This window comes from Moschus berezovskii, chromosome 2 (genome assembly GCF_049115385.1).
Source record: "Moschus berezovskii isolate FMDL1 chromosome 2, NW_MosBer_1.0, whole genome shotgun sequence".
Lineage (NCBI taxonomy): Eukaryota > Metazoa > Chordata > Mammalia > Artiodactyla > Moschidae > Moschus > Moschus berezovskii.
The window spans coordinates 38989308-39007450 of record NC_142461.1 but is presented as its reverse complement, the minus strand read 5'-3'; the positions used below and the strand labels follow the sequence as shown (position 1 = coordinate 39007450).

Here is an 18143-nt window from a genome sequence, read left to right as displayed (position 1 = left end):
TGTGAGTAGCTATAAGGATGTGGGGCATGAGGCAGAGAGAAAGGAGGCAGGTGGTGGTAGAGATTCACCTAAGGATGTATACTTGGGTCTGGGAGCAAGTCACTGGGGAAGGTATCAGCCCAGATATTATTATGAGGCTGGTTGTGATAGAAATGTCTAGTTATCAGATTCTCCTTTGTTTTGAGTTGGTTCTATCTGAATTTAAGGAAGAAAAATTACAACACATTTACCACAAAAGTCATGACAGACAAAATGTATTTGATGTTTGTACTTGTTACTTTACAATTTTTGCATAAGTAAATGAAGGAACATTTTAGCTCAGTGTACAAGCAGAAAGAATATTTTGTTTGATTTCATATCTTTCTTTAGACTCAATTCCTATGATAAAAGCAGAATAATATTACCGAAAAAGTAAAGATGAATGATTTCTTATTCTAGGAGTTGAAAAATGCATTTTCATTAAATTTCTTGCTGCTGGAACTACTGAATATACAATCTTAAATTGGCCATAGCAATATGAATTTTACTGCTTTCATTATCTATTATTTTTAATCAAGAAAATGTACAAAATTTTCAATGTGAAATATAGGAAATATTGGGACTTCCCAGTGGTGCAGGGATAAAGATTCTGCTTGCCAATGCAGGAGGCACAAAGAGACATGAGTTCAATCCCTGTGTTGGAAAAGATTGCCTGGAGAAGGAAATGGCAACCCAATCCAGTATTCTTGCCTGAAGAATCCCATAGACAGAGGAGTCTGGTGGGTTGTAGTCTGTGGAGTCACAAAAGAGCCAGACATGACTGTGTGACTGAGCACAAATACACACACACACAGGAAATATTATGATAAATACCCAAGCATCAGCCCCATGAATTTGAAAACATGCTAGCATTCAGCTTTGATGAAATCTTTTCTGAAGAAATAAACTTTTCCTTTCTTCCTAAAATGTGTCACAACCCTGAAGATAATATAGCTTTCCTGTGTTTAATGACTTCCTGACTTTAATGACATATATATGAGATAATATTCCATAGGATCATTTACATTTTGAAAATTTACATAAATGGTGTCATACTGCAGATATTCTTTTGTACCTTGCCTTCACCCAGCACTGTATTTAGAGATTCAGCCATGTTAATACATGATCTGATTGACTCATTCTGTCGTACAATTGACTCATTTTAACGTTTTAGTCATCTGGTGCTCAGTATTGTTATTTATTTCTAAATAACTTTCAACGTTTGGAAGATTTAATGCTAAAATGGCTTAAGTGTGCCTTTCAAAGCATCTCTTGAATTTTATAAGAGATCCAAATATCTTAATATGTGATATCATGCCAATTCTGTTTCTGTTTCATTTTTTTCCTATTAGAAAAACTTTTGGTTATGGGCTTTTTTTTTTTTTTGGCTCTAAGTAGCTTGCTTAGTAACGGTATTCATATTTTTTACTGCTTTTGCCATAATGCAATAATTACAATGTTTTATTTCTCCATAGATGAAATACTGACTATTCCCAAATACAATATTTGGTAATATTTACAAAGGTAAATATTGCCTTTGAAATTTAAAAGATGCATAAAAGAAAAACATTCTTGTTTGACCCATATTAATTGTTCATATTCCCTTCAATAATCATAAGAAAAACTTTTAAAAAAGGATTTTTTTCTTATTTTTATCTATCACTACATTAAATTTAATAGTTCATTTAAGGTAAAAGAAATATCAATATATACCAGTAAGATTTATAGACATTAAATATTTTATATTTTTTTATTTTCTTTTAAAATTTATTTTTAATTGGAAGATAATTGCTTTACAATGTTGTGTTGGTTTCTGCTGTACAACAGTGTAAATCAACCATCCCCTCCCTTTTGAATCCCTCTCCTACCCCGACCCTATCCCACCCTTCTAGGTTGTCACAGAGTACTGGATTGAGCTCCCTGTGTTATATAGCAACTTCCCATTATCTATCTGCTTTACATATGGTAATATATATGTTTCAGTGCAACTCTCTCAATTCGTCCCACCCTCTTATTCCCCCAGTATGTCAAATAAACAACTCAATCAAAAAATGGGCAGAATACCTACACAGACATTCTCCAAAGACATATAGATGACCAACAAACACATGAAACGATGCTTAACATCACCAATTATTAGAGAAATGCAAATCAAAACTACAATGAGGTATCACCTTACACTGATCAGAAAGACCCTCATCAGAAAAATCTACAAACAATAAATGCTGGAGAGGGTGTGGAGAAAAGAGACCCCACTTGCACTGTTCTGTTTCCTGAAGGGAATAAATTACTACTCTGAGGGTTGGGAGAAAAAGAAGAGATAAACTAACCTTTGCTGGGCAAATATAAATACATGTAAGATTTACTGTACAGCTTGCAGGTCATGAATGCAATGCAATTTTGCAGATGGAAAATTGAGGCCCATATATTTCAGGAAACTTACTAAGATTATATGTGGTTGCATAGCCTAGATTCAAATTCATCTGTCTCAGACTTCAAAGCTGCCTACCAGAAGAACAATGGGGGAAACATAACCTGTTTGATGCATAAATAGCAGTTTCATTTATTCCACCAATAATATTAGAATCGTTTTTTAAAAGATTCATGTCAATGTATGGCAAAACCAACCAATATAATATTGTAAAATAATTAGCCTCCAATAAAAAAATAAATTAATTTTAAAAATTAAAAAAAAAAAATAGTTGAGGGGACTGATGTGAGAAAAGTAAGGAAGGCACCATATCTACCCAGAGAGAAAAACAGGCTATTGAGAATAGCCTTCAGTGATCCCATAAAGGTAACTAATAGATATCTCTATTTTGCTATGCTATCTTAACACTGAATAGGATAATAGGAGTGAAAATGCTTTGTAAATGTCAAAATCTTTGTAATCATGTGCTAGTATTACTGATTATTTTGTAAAATTTAGAATTGAATGTTTCGAACTTAATACATGTAATTCTTAATATAAAGATTGATATATCTCTCTGACATTTAAGTCTTACTACTTCGTTTAATATCAGCATCTTTTTACACAAAAACCCCATGTAAACATTTAGAGTATAGTAAACAACCCTGACAGTTGCATTATTTCTGGACTCCACTACCTATTAGGGGCATAGTGCTGCTGCTGCTGCTGCTGCTAAGTCGCTTCAGTCGTGTCCGACTCTGTGCGACCCCAGAGACGGCAGCCCACCAGGCTCTACCGTCCCTGGGATTCTCCAGGCAAGAACACTGGAGTGGGTTGCCATTTAACCTAATTAAGCCTCATCACAGATAGTAACAGTAACAAACTCATCTCTGTCCAGAATCGAACCATTTCTGATTGTCTTTACCTGTTTGTTGGAATCCACACTCTCTCACCTTAGCTAATGCAATAGCCTCCTACGCTCAGTTTTGCTCTTGTATAATCTATTGTTCACATAGTCTGATCTTTTATGAATCAATTGATATGACTGTCTTATTCAGAATTCACCATTGGCTGTCTTTAATAGTCAGAAGACATCTTTTGTCTACCTAATAATATTAATATTTGCCACAGCCTAACATTTCTTTGATATTTCTATACCTTCAGGATAGATTTACACCTTTTCCTGAAATGTTGTTGGGTGAAGTTTATCCTTTAAGACAATATTCTATAAAAATAGGGTGATTTTTTTGTTTCATTTTTACAGTATTCCTTAGGAGCAGCACTTGATGAGTATTTACACTGTTGAGAACATTTGGCAAGAGAAAAACAAACAGTAGGACCACGATACCCTAACAGTTAAGGGAAAGCAAATGAAGACCTGCTATTTTCACCATCCTTTCTGAAAACAAGTACCTTTGACTTGTGCTGACTACTGTCTCATCAGCATTCAGCTCTGGTCCATGGCACTCTATGCAAATAATTTTAAAGGCAGATTTAAGCATTCTAAAAGTAAATTTAGGATTAAATTTGGTAAGTTAGAATATCAGATGTTCCCTGTATGAAAGCCTTTTCTAATCTCTACTATCAGCTGGCAGGCGTACCCAGATCCCAAACCATTCTAGCTCTGAGTAAGAATCTATTCCAGGGGTTAAGTTTTGAAGAGGGATGTCTCTTGGTTAACTCGAGACAGAAAGAGGGCGAATCGCCCACATACTCTGGCATGAGTTAAAATAACAATAACAGTCCTCCTACTTAATAGCCTGAGTCATAAGCACATTCTACTGAGTTCTCTGCAATTCTGAGCAGATTGTTTGGGCTGCAATTCTGTAGGCAGAGGTGGGAACCACCTGCTGTCAAAAGGCTGTAGTTCTTGTTCAGAGGATGCTGTTATTAAGTCCGGCCTTTTCACAGTTTGGCTGGATGGAGATAGGAAAAGACAAAATTTTGGGTCTGATGGGCACTTTTTCTAATGCTTGGAATAAAAGTAATGGTTATTATGTATTTAGTCCTTTCAATTGGCCATGACTACAAGTTCCTTAATAAGGGAGGCTTACTGTGGGAATTCTTAAAAGATGGTTGCCTTCAGAAAATTCTGTAGAACTATTGCAGTAGCCTTTCTCAGTCAATTTGGGGAAGGAGTGAAAGCCAATAAGAAATCTAATTTTTGCCCAAGCAGAAGAGGGAAAATTCTTTTCTGGTCACTGAAGTGCTTTATAATGCACGTGCTGAACACTAACCCCTTCAGCACGGGCCTCCAGTGGGAAAGACTGAGGGCAGGAGGAGAGGAGGGCAACAAAGGATGAGATGGCTGGGTGGCATCACTGACGATGGGTATGAGTTTGAGCAAACTCTGGGAGATAGTGAAGGACAGGGAAGCCTGGTGTGCTGCAGTCCACGGGGTCACAAAGAGTCAGACAGCTGAGCAACTGACCAACAGCAGCATTTATCTGAACCTTTGATGAGTTTCCATCTTCTGACTCTTACATAATCCGATTTTCCACCATGAAGCTTCTTCATATGTATCAGATCATTTCTCTCCCCTTCTGAAAAGTTTTCTGTAATATAAAGTTTCAAGCTCAGTAAGACTCTTCAAAATAGGACTCTAAGTAGCCCCTTTTGGAAAACCTCCAGTCCCTCTCTTTCTTTCCTTCATTCTAACCACAACAGACTACTTGTTGCTTCTTCAGCTTCAATTATTTCTCTTTGTACACCATGTTTGTCTCCATTGCTTATTGCCTTTGTTATTTCTACCTAAATATTCATTTTCCCCTTGTTTGACTTATAAAAGCCTGTCTTTTCAATTCAAATGTCATTCCTTCTATGAAGCTTTCTTCTCCAGCCTGAAAGGTAGTGTTAATTGTGCCTTTTGAGAGAGAAAGCACTTTCATAGCCCTTTAATTGTATCTAGACTACAAAAAAATCATCTTGCTCTGTAATTATTTTCATCTGTCTTTTTCCTCAGTTCTGTATAATCGTCAAAGGCAAGCATTTTGTCTTTGTTATATTTGTGCCTCCAGAACCATGTTATTAGATTTGAAACAAACCAATATTTAATACATTTTTGTTAATAGCTAATAACAACAATAAATAATTAGTAAATAATGACTGAAAGAGTGAATAGGATAAATGAGGAGTTAAAGAGGTAAAAAACAAATGAGCTATAACTCAAGTTAACAGAGTTACAAAACAAGTTTTATGACTGTGGTTGTTTTTTAATTGTCATTTCTTTTGTGTGTGTGTGATTGTTATGGATAGAAAAAAAAAGTATGTTTATAGTCAGAAGGAAGGAAGAAGCTGACACTGTGATTCTGCAAGGTAATATTTAAGGAGATGTTGAGGGAGAATGAAAGTGAAAGAGGAAAGTGAAAAGATTGGCTTGAAGCTCAACATTCAGAAAACAAAGATCATGGCATCTGGTCCCATCACTTCATGGGAAATAGATGGAAAAACAGTGGAAACAGTGTCAGACTTTATTTTGGGGGGCTCCAAAATCACTGCAGATGCTGATTGCAGCCATGAAATTAAAAGATGCTTACTCCTTGGAAGGAAAGTTATGACCAACCTTGATAGTATATTAAAAAGCAGAGACATTACTTTGCTGACAAAGGTCCATCTAGTCAAGGCTATGGTTTTTCCAGTGGTCATGTATGGATGTGAGAGTTGGACTGTGAAGAAAGCTGATCGCCAAAGAATTGATGCTTTTGAACTGTGGTGCTGGAGAAGACTCTTGAGAGTCCCTTGGACTGCAAGGAGATCCAACCAGTCCATTCTAAAGGAGATCAATCCTGGGTGTTCATTGGAAGGACTGATGCTGTGGCTGAAACTGCAATACTTTGGCCACCTCATGCGGCGAGTTGACTCACTGGAAAAGACTCTGATGCTGGGAAAGGTTGGGGGCGGGAGAAGGGGACGACAGAGAATGAGATGGCTGGATGGCATCATCGACTCTGTGGACATGAGTTTGAGTGAACTCCGGGAGTTGGTGATGGACAGGGAGGCCTGGCGTGCTGTGATTCAGGGGGTCGCAGAGAGTCGGACACGACTGAGCGACTGAACTGAACTGACTGAGGGAGAATGAAGAGGGGCTGTGGAGACAGGAAGTAGACCAGATGTAAAGTCTTCTAACTTCTACCATCTCAAGAAAGGCAGTGCTTTCACTTTGTCCTTGGCAAATATCAGTCTGTCCTAAGATTCTCTGAAAATAGTTGCAAATTTTTTCTCCACCTTGGCCACAAGGCAGGCATTAGAATAGGACTAACTTGATGGCTGGGCTCTTTGCTCCGTCCATACCAGAAAAAGAGAGGGGTGTGAAGAAGGTAATATAGGAGGAGCAGGCATGACCTGTCCTAGCTGCTGTTGGGATCTGTTGTGCAGGCAGCAGATAGAGGATGGTTAGTGAAATTTGTTTCTTTTAACCCTGTCACTTCTATTAGTCTCATCCTTTTTTTTCTAATCTCATTATATATTTCTTCCAACTTTTCTCTAAGTACATTAGTTAGGATTGGCTAATTGCTAAAAAAAAAAAAAAAAAACTAGATTCAAAAGTGTGTTACAACTTTATTTATTGTTCATTTAACAGTCCTGGCTGAGTATTTGAGTTGGGAGGATGTCTTACCTCTTCATAGTCAGCCCGGCATCCAGACTCCTTTTATTTATGGCTTTGCTTTGTTATTGTCTCCATTAAACTGGTAGAAGGGAAAATACCACAGAGGAGCACATGGAAGTGTGTATGAGCAAAGCCTCAGTTCAGTCAGTTCAGTCACTCAGTCATGACCGACTCTGTGACCCCGTGAATCAAAGCACGCCATCCCTGTCCATCACCAACTCCCGGAGTTCACTCAAACTCATGTCCATTGAGTCAGTGATGCCATCCAGCCATCTCATTCTCTGTCGTCCCCTTCTCCTCCCGCCCCCAATCCTTCCCAGCATCAGAGTCTTTTCCAGTGAGTCAACTCTTCGCATGAGGTGGCCAAAGTATTGGAGTTTCAGCTTTAGATAGACAAATTATGCCTGCTCACATTTCATTGGTTAGAGCTGGGTCATGTGGCCACATTTAAGTGCAAGGGAGGTTGGGAAATGTAATCCTACTGTGTGCTAAGGAAAGAGATTTTGATAAACTGCCAGTAGGCTCCAAAGGAAAATCTGTCTATAGAATTAATGTATTTGACCAGTTAGATCAAATATTTCAAGCCCTGGCAAGAATAGATGCTATCATATGTAGAGATAAAACTATGTATCATAATTTCAATATCATGTTAAAATAGTAAATGTAAATACATCAGTTTATCAAAATTAAAACTTATGGTAGTATACAAATGAGATATTTTTAAAAGCCCTCCTTATAGAAATGAATGTTGTATCCAAAAGGATAATGACTCAAAAAGCATAGTGCCTGATACCACTATTGGTTTTCTTCAATAGCTGCTTGCTAAGGGCTTCCCTTGTGGCTCAGCTGGTAAAGAAGCTACCTGCAATGTGGGAGACTGGGTTTGACCCCTGGGTTGGGAAGATCCCCTGGAGAAAGGAACAGCTACCCACTCTAGTGTTCTGGCCTGGAAAATTCCAAGGACTGTGAAGTCTATGGGGTCGCAAAGAGTTGGACACAACTGAGCGACTTTCACTTCTTTTGTAGAACAAAATTAATATTTGTATTCTGGTAAGTTTCTAAAATGCATTATAAAGAGACATGAATTGAGATAGTCAAATAAAAACTCATTTTGAACTGAAAAAGGTGTCCTTTTCAAGAAAAAATAAGTAAAGATATAATATTGAGGAAAATTTCCACTTTTGCAAAAATTTTTAAAGAATTTTGATATTTGAATGAAAAGGCCCCATATTATGTTTTTCATTTGTTTTGGCAGTACTGTTTATTTGGAGAGTAGTAAATATTGTCATTTATGTGGAGGATAGCCATGCATCTGATTATTTTATGTGACTGGAATATGGTGTTATGGTATTGTATAAAAATCATTCAGTTTTGTAGAATATTTAGTTAATTATCTGCTAATTATTCTGTCACAAAGTTTTAGGTTCCTGTGACTATGGAACACTTGTGTTTTCATGTACATACTGCGTTGTAATAAGTGTATGATCACTGATTTTCCTTGAAGGTTAAAACTCCTTTTTGCTTTGCGAATTGGTAGCAATTTAACCAAGTTCTCATGGCATCAGAGAACATTTTAAAATGAAGATACCCTAATAAAAATAGTTCTTCCTACAAGAAAAACAATTTAAGGTGTAAGAAGAATGAAAAGTGATAAGCAAAAATCCATCTTGGCTGAACCTGCAGGCTGATCCCTTCTGAGTGTCTCTGTCAGATCTTTCTGAGCAGTGATTTACTTAAACATGCTAATTTCCTATGATTCGTTTTTTTACTCTTTTTCTTTTCTCACCCACCTTCCCATACATACCCACTTTTTTAAAATGAATGTCAAAGATTCCAGTTGTACCATGTGCTCAGTAATTACTACAGAAGGCAGTTTGATTCTGAGACAGTTGTAGTCTCTGTAAGAGAAATTTGGAATTCACTAAAGCAAATACTTTAGTGAGGGGGTGCCAAAGCTTGACTCATTTAAAACCATTGTGAGCCAAGCTCTAGGAAAGATCTGGTAGTAATCAATCTTGAATGAAGAGCAAAGGGCCAAAACAATCAAAAAGACGTTTTTTCCAAGACAGACCACTGTGATACTAGAAAGTTCTTGCTACTGGGAAGCAGCATGTAAGCCTTTTTGTTTGGGGTTTATGTATTCCTTTTTGTTTACAACTTGAGTGAGTCTTGCCTTTGAAGCCTAAGAATTCTAAAGGAAGCTTTGTTTGAAAAGGAAGAGAAATTGAAAAGCAGAGTAATTTAAGATAATGTAACATAATATACATGCACACTCAATTATAATATACAGACATTTACCAACTATGGATCATTTAAATATACACTACAGAAAGATTGTTTGAATGAAACATGAGAGCAGGGAAATTTTTCAATGAAGCTATATAGGGAAGTAACATACTGATGTATAATTTTTATATAATTTTCTCATTACAGAACTGAGTTAACTATGTTATGTAATTTAATTAAATCCCCTTTGTTTTTGCTTTTGTTTTCTTTAGTTTAGGAAACAGAGCCAAAAATATATCGCTGCAGTCTATATCAAAGAGTGTTCTGCCTGTTTTCCTCTAGTAGTTTTGTAGTGTCTGGTCTTACATTTAGGTCTTGTAGCCATTGTTTTTTTTTTGTTTGTTTGTTTTTTAATCTGGTTTTGGAAAATGGTCTAATTTCACTTTTTTTACTTGTAGCCTTTCAGTCTTACCAGCACTACTTATTGAAGAGACTTTCTTTCTCCACTGTATGTTGTTGCCTCCTTTGTCATAGGTTAATCGTGTGGGTTTATTTCTGGGCTTTCTGTTCTGTTCCATTGATCTGTGTCTGTTTTTTGCCATTATCATACTGTATTGATTACTATAACTTTATAGTATAGTCTGAAATCAAGGGGTGTGATTTCTCAAGCTCTGTTCTTCTTTCTCAAGATTATTTTGGTTATGTGGGATCTTATGTGTTTCCAAACAAATTTTAAAACTCTTTTTTCTAGTTCTGTGAAAAATGGCATTGGTATTCTAATTAGGGATTTCATTGAATCTGTAGATTACCTTGGGTAGTGTAATCATTTTAATAGTATTGATTCTTCCAGCCCAAGAACATGGTGTATCTTTCTATTTTAAATATTTTTACATAGATACATTGAAAATCCTCCTAATTCTTATTTTTCAAAAGAGTTTAAATCATGGCAGGTCTCTTTTGCCTCTGTTGTTTCTGGTGTCCGGAATCTGCTTATCCTATTAGCACCCTGTGGTCAGAACTGCCATCCCCTCTCAGATGATGACTGCTGTAGTCTTCTACTTGCCTCTCTGTTTCCCCTGTTTTCCCTTCTGTGGTCTACCTTCCACACAGCAGCCATAAGGTATTTAAAAATTTCTTACCACCCTTCTCAAAATTCTGCAAAGGCTTCTCATCATACTTTTTCTCCAGCTTTTTTGAAACATAATTGACATTTAACAGTGGAATGAATACTGTAAATTTAAAGTATTCAGTGTGATTTGATACATTTACGTATTGCAAAATGATTACCACCAGAGCATTAACTGTCACCTCCATCACCCCATATAATTGTGTGTTAGTCACTCAGTCGTATCCAACTCTTTGTGACTTCATGTACTGTAGCCTGCCAGGCTCCTCTGCCCATGAAATTCTCCAGGCAAGAATACTGGAGTGGGTTTCCATTTCCTCCTTCAGGCGATCTTCCCGACCCAGGAATCAAACCCAGGTCTCCTGCATCGTAGGCAGATTCTTTACTGTCTGAGCCACCAGGGAATCATTTACTTTTTATGGTGGGAACATTTAAGATCTACTCTGTTAACAACTTCAAAGTATACAATATAGAGTATTTGGATCCCCAGATGTTATTGGTCTTATAACTGAAAGTTTGTACCCTTTGATCAATGTTTCCCCATTTCTCCCCCTTAGAAATAAATCCAAACTCTTGACCCAAGTTCTGAAGGATCTTACACAACCTGGCTCCGCTTAGTGCTCATAGCACTCTTCCTGAATCTTACTCCAAGTCAGCCTCAAACATAAGAAATTAATTCACATCCCAAAGCCTCTGTATTTACAGCACCACCTCTTTCCTGGAGCATCCTTATCTGATTCTTTAAATAGCTGATATATCCTCCATGTTATTTAAGGCTCTGCTCCAAACTCATCTCCTCAGAGATGTTTCTCTGACCACCTTACAGAAAATAGTGGTTTCCTCTTGCCCTGTTATCTTCTCATTTTAAATTTTATATTAAATATGTGACATATGAGGTTAAGTAATTTAATATAAATTAATATTTAGTTCATATTAAGTTTAATATTTTAACTAGGTGTTCATCAGTCCTGGGTGTTCATTGGAAGGACTGATGCTAAAGCTGAAACTCCAATACTTTGACTACCTCATGTGAAGAGTTGACTCATTGGAAAAGACTCTCTTGCTGGGAGGGATTGGGGGCAGGAGGAGAAGGGGACAACAGAGAATGAGATGGCTGGATGGCATCACCGACTCGATGAACATGAGTTTGAGTGAACTCTGGGAGTTGGTGATGGACAGGGAGGCCTGGCGTGCTGTGATTCATGGGGTCTCAAAGAGTCAGACACAACTGAGCAACTGAACTGAACTTGGTTACTGTATTATTACCTCATTAAAATGTAACTTTCATGAGGGTGGGAATTTTGCATGATCTATGGGGCACTGAGTGACTTACCTTTGTCTCAAAATAAATATCTTATATCCTTTCCCCATCTCCAATCCAACTACTACTACTTTAATTCAAACTCCTATATGCCCTCTCATTTATTATCACATTATGACCACTATCTGCTTTTCCTGATTCTGATCATAATCTTCTATAACCCTTCCTATGGCTCATTTTATCATTCATTATCAGTTTTAAGTTTCTCAGTGGGATACCATAATGATAAAATTTGTACTACACAGCCTGACAGGATCTTCATCTGGACCCTTGCTGTTTCTGGCATTCTGAAGCAGCTTTAATGTTTTCTAGCATGTTTCCAGTTCTATTCTACCCCAACATCATATTATTGCTGATTTTGTGCTTAGAATTATGCCACTATCCACTGTGAAGATTGAAAGACTGAAGATTGAAGATTGAAAGCACATTTTGCCATTATGAAGTTTCCCATGACATTTTTATTTCATAGGAACTTCCATAGAATCCCTGTTTATCTCTGTTAAGGCATTTATCATATTGTCACTTAAATATACATTGACACGTTGGTTTCTCTCAATACCTTCTAAAGACCAAAAGCTGAATCTTGCTGTTGTTCAGTTGCTAAGTCGTGTCTGACTCTTTGAGAGGAGCTTGCCAGGCTCCTCTGTTCTCCACTGTCTCCCAGGTTTTGCTCAAATTCATGTCCATTGAGTCAGTGATGCTGTTTAATCATCTCATGCTCTGCCGCCCTCTGAGTCTTGCTAGTATTTGCATATCCTCAGCATCTAGAACCATGCCTGTGACATAATAGATGTTCAGTACATATTGTTAAATTTCACCAGAAGAGAACATTTTCTAACCTCATATGTCTCTTTTCTACTCATGATTAAGGCACTGTATCACTTTTTTTTTCCTTTTAGTTAAGAATGAGTGAGACAGTCTCTTTTCTTATTTATAAGTTATTCCTGTAAAGACTTTTATTTTGTCCTAAGAAATACAGGTAGATTTCATGAACTTTATTTTGAACAAAAATCTATTGTATTGAGGGCTTCTGAGGTGATGCTAGTGGTAAAGATTATCTACCTGCCAATGCAGGAGACATACAGAGATGATCTCTGGGTTGGGAAGATCCCCTGGATGAGGTCTTGGCAATCCACTCCAGTATTCTCGCCTAGAGAATCCCTTGAACAGAGGAGCCCAGCAGGCTATAGTCCATAGTGACTCAACGAGTCAGACACGACTTAAACAACTTGGCACACATGTGCAACCTTTAAAAAGAAGATAATGAATGTAGTCCATATGCTTGCTTCTTGCTGAGAAGCCATTTCTTAATCTGTAGATTTACTTTTGATACCTAAGTTCTTCAACATTGAAGAGAATTTCAAAACTGTTTTAGAGATTATGGTGCCAGAGACAGGAAGATTCTCCAGATTTGTCTATTGCTTCTGTAAGTATACTAAGGTGAATTCTTGGATGTATAGATCAGAAATCTAAAAATCAAAGAGTGCCAACCTAAAGCTCAGACACTACTGCTGTGTTCCTTTTGCCTCAATTCATTTCGAATCCCAGAAAGATGAGGTCCAATCCACAGTGGCCCTTTCTTTCTTTCCATTTCGAAAATATTATTACCAGCAACACTTCTAACCTGCCCAGAGATTTATCATTGGCCTTATCTGTTGTCTTCTCTCCCGTTTTCTTATGCCATTAAAAAAGCATAAAATTCCTTCCTTTTCAATGCAGTGGTTATATATATATATTGGGTTTATATAGTTTATATATAAACTATATTGGGTTTAATAAAAAGTAAGCACTGCTCAAAGAATATATTTTAAAAGTTAATATGCTTCCTCAAAATTTGTGTGACTATCATAGAAATGTATTTCACTTAAAAATTAATTTAACATTTTTTACATTACAAATCATGGTCTATTTGCTCTTGACCAGGTCCCATTTGTCTTAATTGCCTATGATGGGTCTATTTTTATATCAAGATAGTTTTACCTATTAGCGCACCATACAATTTTGCCACATCAGTGCCTGTACATGCATTAAGATTTCTACATGTAAGACTGGAATATTTGTCTTTGTAGACAAATCATTGTGACTATTTCTTTACTTGAATTTTTTTCAGCTCAGTTTTTAATCATCTCGTAAACACAGATTTATTACATATATTTCAGGCCTGGAGGATTTAGCAAATTTATGCCACATCATATTCCAGAAGGTTAGCAGAATACGAGTGACAAGCCATTAAAGTTAAACTGATTTCTAGAATTCACTCCAGGGTACACAAAGATATGTCAGCTCAGAGAGAGAAATCATAACAGTATATGAGGACTGACTGACCCAATTGGATCAGGCATGAGTTGTGAAGGAATTCCAAATGATAAGGATTTCTTGAGCTTTTTTTTTTTTTTTTTGGTCCAACTCAACTGATGGAGTGAACAAGGTTACTTTCAACTTACCTCAGAATTCTCCTGAGTCACAATTACAGATACACGATACAACATGGCACACAGCCTGCTCCAAATCCAAAAAGAAAATGCAAAAATGTTGTTCTACTTTATATGACTCATACTTTACTTTTATGTGACTCATAGTTTACCTTTCCCTGGAAGAAAACTAGCATTTATTATAATTAACTAGATTTTTAGACTCTCCCTGGATGCAGTTTAGTATATTTAAAAATGAAAGTTATACAAATATTTTGCATCTATCCATTTTTCTTTTCAAATATATATGACTCAGATCTATATTCATTTAGCACCATTCGTGGCCTCTATCATTGCATTAACTGTGTTACCTTATAACATGTATATTTCAAATTCATCTGACCTCTTCCGTATAGTGTAAACTGCGGCCAGAAGCCATAATTTAATCATCCTTATATTCTTAGTGTATAATAGAATTCTTGGTGTGAACCTAGTGTTTAACAAATGTTATTTAATTAGATTCTAGAAAGCATAATAGATAAACTGATAATTGATAGCAATCTGAAAATTAAACGGGAGCTCAATACATGCTTTGTTAAAGGAATTTATTAATAGTGCCTCTTAAGGAAAAGTCCAGTTCTTCAGTCTATTCAGGCTCCCTTTTTCTCAATATTCTCCATTTCTTTGCTTCCATGTCTCATCAGATGAATCCAGATCTAACTAGGCCCATATGTCTTTGTAATCCACTGTCACGTTTCAAATAAGAAAAAAATTAATAAAGAAAACTTTAAAAGTGGCGTCAAAAGAACCTCATGAGGTTCACACTGAATAAAAACAAAGGAAAAAAAAAAGAATTTCATCCTTTTTTTCAGTGTTTATAAAAAATCAAGCAAAATATTTCCCAACACTGTATAGTCTAATGAAAGAGCACTCTTCAGAGCATGGTATATAACTGAACTTAACAAATCTGAACTTCAGTTACAAACCAGACTCAAGAAAATAATAAATTGTCTGTCAGACTAGTATAAAGCATGATGCTTCTCACAACAAACAGATGGATAGTAAGGTTTGCAAATAGGTATATAATAGATAGGTAGCTAGATAGATAAGATAGATACAATAGAGAAACTTTATAAGCAGTCTGGTAAAAAGAAGACAGGTTTTGTTTTAATTGATTACATTTTGAACATGGAATCTACCCTCTCATTTCAATACCAATCTCATCACCACAGTCCAGGTCTAGATGCTCCTTTTTAAAAGTGACTTTCTCTAAGAGTTGCTTCCACATTTAATCATGCATCCTTCCAATTCACTTTTAATACCATTGCTGGATCAATCATTCTAAAAAATAAACTTGATTATGTCACATGTCTTTTGTGGGAGCCCTCTGGCTTTCAGGAGGATTCTAAGCATGGCTTACTACACTTCTTAATTTTTCTACCCTTGCCTGTCAGCCTGAATTCCCTGGGTCCCACTTAACCTCTGGACCACAGTGAACAATCTGCTTTACATGTGTTCCTCATTCATTCGTGTAGTAAACACTTGTTATGAAGCCTACTCTGTGCCACACGCTATATTAGGTGTTGGTAGTGGAAATATGAAATGCTCTCCCTCCAAGAGCTCACAGCTCCTTGATGAAGACAGAATGGGGAGGAACATCTAACACAGGGTGAAAACTGGAATTTGGGATGCCAGAAGAATGCTCATTATGGGTATCTTCCTGGAAAGTGTTGCCTAGCCCAATTCAAAAATAACACAGTTTGCGATTGTGATCATCCAGGCTCTATCTTCCTAGAAAGCATCCCTCCATTCTTTGGCTAACTTACTTGTCCTTTAAATTCAACTCAATGTTCCCTCCCCCGGGAAGTTTTGATTGACTTCCCAGTGTGGTAAGTACTGTCATGTGCCTCCACAGATTCTTGTCCTTATCTGCATCACAGCATGACATTTTCTTGTTGGTTTGCCTGTGAGCTCCTTCTGCATAAGGGCCATATGTTTTTTCTTGTATGCCTAGTGCATTCCGTATGACATCTAGAGCCTTTCTTTTAATGTTTGGGAGACATTTCTCAAACAATTAACTGGCTAATGAATTAATATCAGTTGGAAGACATTTTAGAAGTCATATGGGCCAACATCCCCTTGAGTCTATAATGTTCATGACAGGATAGGCATTCAGCTTGTGCTTCAGAACATCCGTTGACAAAGAGTGTATTTTATTCAAAGATGTGCAGAAAACAAATGCTGTGACTGAGTATCCTAGAAGCCATATACGCTTAGTGTATTTAGAACAAGACTGTAATTGGAACATGTTCAGAGGCAGAGCTTCAGTCACATAGCATGTGTTTGTGGAGGAGGAGTTGTTCATCAAAAGATAAAGGGACTGAGCAGATCAGACAAAGAGGCAGAAAAGAGCACAGTGGCATCTTGCTTATAATTTTGCAGGACTTCATCCTTGCTTCTGTTTTAAATAGCTAAAAGGATATCCCGTTTATGGAACACCATCAAGTATTTACTTTTTAAATAAATCCTTAACTTCCAAGTCTCTACCATTTTTTTTTTTCAGGACTTCCATTTTCTTCTCCAACTTTTGGGGTTTTAGGGGGGTTTATTCTAGCATCTTATTCTGTGATATATAGCACAGCCTCCAGGTTTACCTGGGTCATGGCCCTGCTCCCACCTCCTTTAAAGAAATCTCTGAAGCATATTGTCCTCAAGTACTAATTGCTGTTTTTAGATTTGTAGCCCCTTTAATGCGCAACTAGAGCCTTCCTTGTAAGGTGGTTCTCAGGTATCTAGAACTAAAGGATCTTCATTTGGTAACGGTGTCAGTAAATACTTATGACAACCTGGAATTCTACAGAATAGTCCTTAGGTTTGCACCCAAAGGAGATTTACAGTGTATTATTATGTGACACTGGACAAAGTCTTACAGGTCTGGAATCAGATTTCAAACTGAAAAAGTTTGAAACAAAATTGTTAATTGTCAAATTCCAAGTGACAGTTTCCTCTTAAACTCTTATCCTAGTACTTAAATTTATGCTTAAGGAAGATTTTATTAAAATTATTGTGACTGAATTTCTCTTTATATAGTAAAAGAAAATTACTGATGTAGGGGTCAAAATTTATCTGTTTAGTGATCTGATGCTTATGAAAGTAATGCTCAGATTTTGTTCATGTCTAAGCTTGAACACCTAGTAAATGAGAAAGCCAGCATTCAATCCTGATTTTCAGATTAGAAATCTATTACTTATCGCACTGTATCTCTAGTATGTAGGTCCTTAGTGAAATATCATCAGTAGAAGCTGAAGCTTCAGAGCATTTAAATACTATTCATTTCTTTTTTTTTAGTTTTTATTTAATAAATGGTACAAAGCACAATGCCAAAAACATTAACAGTTAAAATTTCACCAAATGAAAAAATACTATAGAATACACAGTTGTAAAAAGCTACATTGTTATTTTACAACTGCCTCAAACTGCAAAAAGAAAAAAAACCCAATGCCATACCTAAGTTATCGCTAACTCTAACTTGGTGTAAAGCCCCAAAGGTCTGTTACTTATTTTTATTTTATATTTTACTATATTTTATTTACAGTGTTGTGTTTGTTTCAGGTGTATAGCAAAGTGATACAGTCATATATATATATATGAATTAACAAAAGCAGTTCCCGTCTTTTGATGGGGTGCTCATGGTTTATAACATAAATGGCTTTATTTTGAGAGAGGGATAACTTAGCTATTCATTTCTGATATGTATATTATATTTATTAGTTCTTTTATATAATGTGAAAAAAGTTCAGAAATATATACAACTGTGATATATAGGTTATATACCATAGTAATATAAAGCTCCTTACCCAGTTTAATGTAATAGATTGTTTTCAGTGGAATGGGTATATGAAGTTAGAGTCCTTATCTGGATTGCATCCTTTTTCTGTACCTCATTCCACCAGTTTGATTGCTTGGTGAAAGATGTAGCAGTGGAATGGATGTTAGTGGGTTTGGCTTCTCATTCCAGATCTCCC

At 36.4% G+C, this 18143-nt stretch overlaps 1 protein-coding gene across 7 annotated transcripts in view; it reads left to right on the top strand.

The window, feature by feature from the left end:
- Window positions 1–18143, top strand: part of MAP2 (microtubule associated protein 2) — a 302956-nt gene that overhangs the window by 200244 nt on the left and 84569 nt on the right. The window lies entirely within an intron of this gene.